At 52.1% G+C, this 2,011-nt stretch overlaps 1 protein-coding gene across 1 annotated transcript in view; it reads left to right on the forward strand.

Annotated features, from left to right (window-relative positions):
- Positions 1–926: 926 nt before the first annotated feature.
- Positions 927–2,011, forward strand: part of LOC144606726 (cAMP-dependent protein kinase inhibitor alpha-like) — a 692,291-nt gene continuing 691,206 nt past the window's right edge. Inside the window, exon 1 of the mRNA XM_078423051.1 lies at positions 927–1,520. The gene's annotated coding sequence lies outside the window, so the exon portion shown is untranslated. The remainder of the gene's footprint in view (positions 1,521–2,011) is intronic.

Consider the following 2,011-nt stretch of genomic DNA (forward strand, 5'->3'; position numbering starts at 1 on the left):
AGGGGGAATACTGGATTTTTTTATTTTTTTTTTAATAGGTAGACCCTAAAAAGAATCCCAGTCCAGGGTCTTTAGGAAGCGACCACAGTGAAAACCTGAGGTCTCCATTTTTTTAAAAAAAATCACAACTTTCGATAAAGGGACGGGGAAGAGAACTGTTGACAGAAAATCGCAGAGGAGAAGGGTAGTTTTGTACACACACAGCCACACACACACAGCCACACACACACAGCCACACGCACAGCCACACGCACAGACAGCCACACACACACACAGACAGCCACACACACACACACAGCCACACACACACACACAGACAGCCACACACACACACACAGCCACACACACACAGACAGCCACACACACACACAGACAGCCACACACACAGCCACACAGACAGCCACACACACACACAGACAGCCACACACACACACAGACAGCCACACACACAGCCACACAGACAGCCACACACACACAGCCACACACACACACACAGCCACACGCACAGACAGCCACACACACACACAGCCACACACACAGACAGCCACACACACACACACAGCCACACACACACACACAGCCACACGCACAGACAGCCACACACACACAGCCACACACACAGACAGCCACACACACAGACAGCCACACACACACAGACAGCCACACACACACACACAGACAGCCACACACACCCACACACACAGACAGCCACACACACACAGCCACACCCACACACACACATACAGCCACACACACACAAACACACACACAAACAAACACACAGCCACACACAAACAAACAAACACACACGAGTGCACTGCCAAGGCGTGGCTGTTGTGACTGGTGAAGGAGTTGTGTGTGTGAGAGGTGGCGAGTTCCGCTCATTGTGTCGCCTGTGACAACAGTCGCCGATTGCAAAGACCGTGGAGCTTCGTTGTCGCCGAGCTCGCCACCTCTTGCAGACAGACAGACAGACAGACAGACAGCAGGAGGGGCGTCGACGACGACGGGGGGGGGTCATCTCACACCCCCACCCCCACCCCCTCCCCCTCCCCCTGAGCAGGAGATGGGCCGCTTTGCCCTCCTCCACCCACCGGTGTGAGTGAGTGAGTGAGTGTGTGAGTGAGCGAGTGATCCACGCGTCCAAACGCACGCCTGGGCTTCGCGAAATGTAACCTTCTGCTGGAATTGCAACCTGCCCCTCGGTTGGAGAGAGGCTGCTGCTGCTGCTGCTGCTGCTGCTGCCAGCGCACCACACACTGTCTGACTGTAACAATGTGCCTTGTAACAATGTGTAAGGGTGCCCTGGTACCCGCTACACTGAGTCAGGAGTGAACCCTGCCTTGCCCAGGAAGATGACGCGCGGTGGATGTGTGAATTGGAAGGGGATCCCTGACTGCTCTCTCCTCCTCTAATTTAATCGTCTCCCTGCATTACCTTGCCAGGTCAAAAAACCATCCCTCCTCCCCCTCTCCTCCCTCCCCAGCCCCAGCTTGCTGCCTTACGTTTAAACCACTCCGGTAAGCGAAGACAACGACATGATATGTGTCTTTTTTTGTGTTTGTTAATCATTTGATACCGAACTTGTGTGTGTGTGTTTAAAAAAAAAATGTAAACCATTGGGCAACAGGGTTAAATAACATCAGGATTTCAGAATGCTTGTCCTCCAACTATTTTAGCCCCCCTTGGTTTTCACAGCAGAGATTTGGTTCCTTCAGCGTTGGATTATTTCAGGCGAAATTGGTATCAGTTTCGTGGACCGTGGACCGAGTCTTCCTGCTCCGATTAATGTAACAACAAAGCACAACGAGTTGCAATTAAATGTCGGTGCGGGGCAACTGTAACCGGGCAGAATGGTTGTGGCGAAGCGTTTGTAGAAAATACGGGCGTTGAGATTTTTTGCTCTCTCTCTCTCTCTCTCTAACTCTCTATCTGTCTCTCTCTCTCTCTCTCGCAAGAGGGAGTCGAGCTGGGAGGGATTTTTAAAGGACATCCAATTTTTCCTCGTGTT

Source organism: Rhinoraja longicauda, chromosome 27 (assembly GCF_053455715.1).
Source record: "Rhinoraja longicauda isolate Sanriku21f chromosome 27, sRhiLon1.1, whole genome shotgun sequence".
Lineage (NCBI taxonomy): Eukaryota > Metazoa > Chordata > Chondrichthyes > Rajiformes > Arhynchobatidae > Rhinoraja > Rhinoraja longicauda.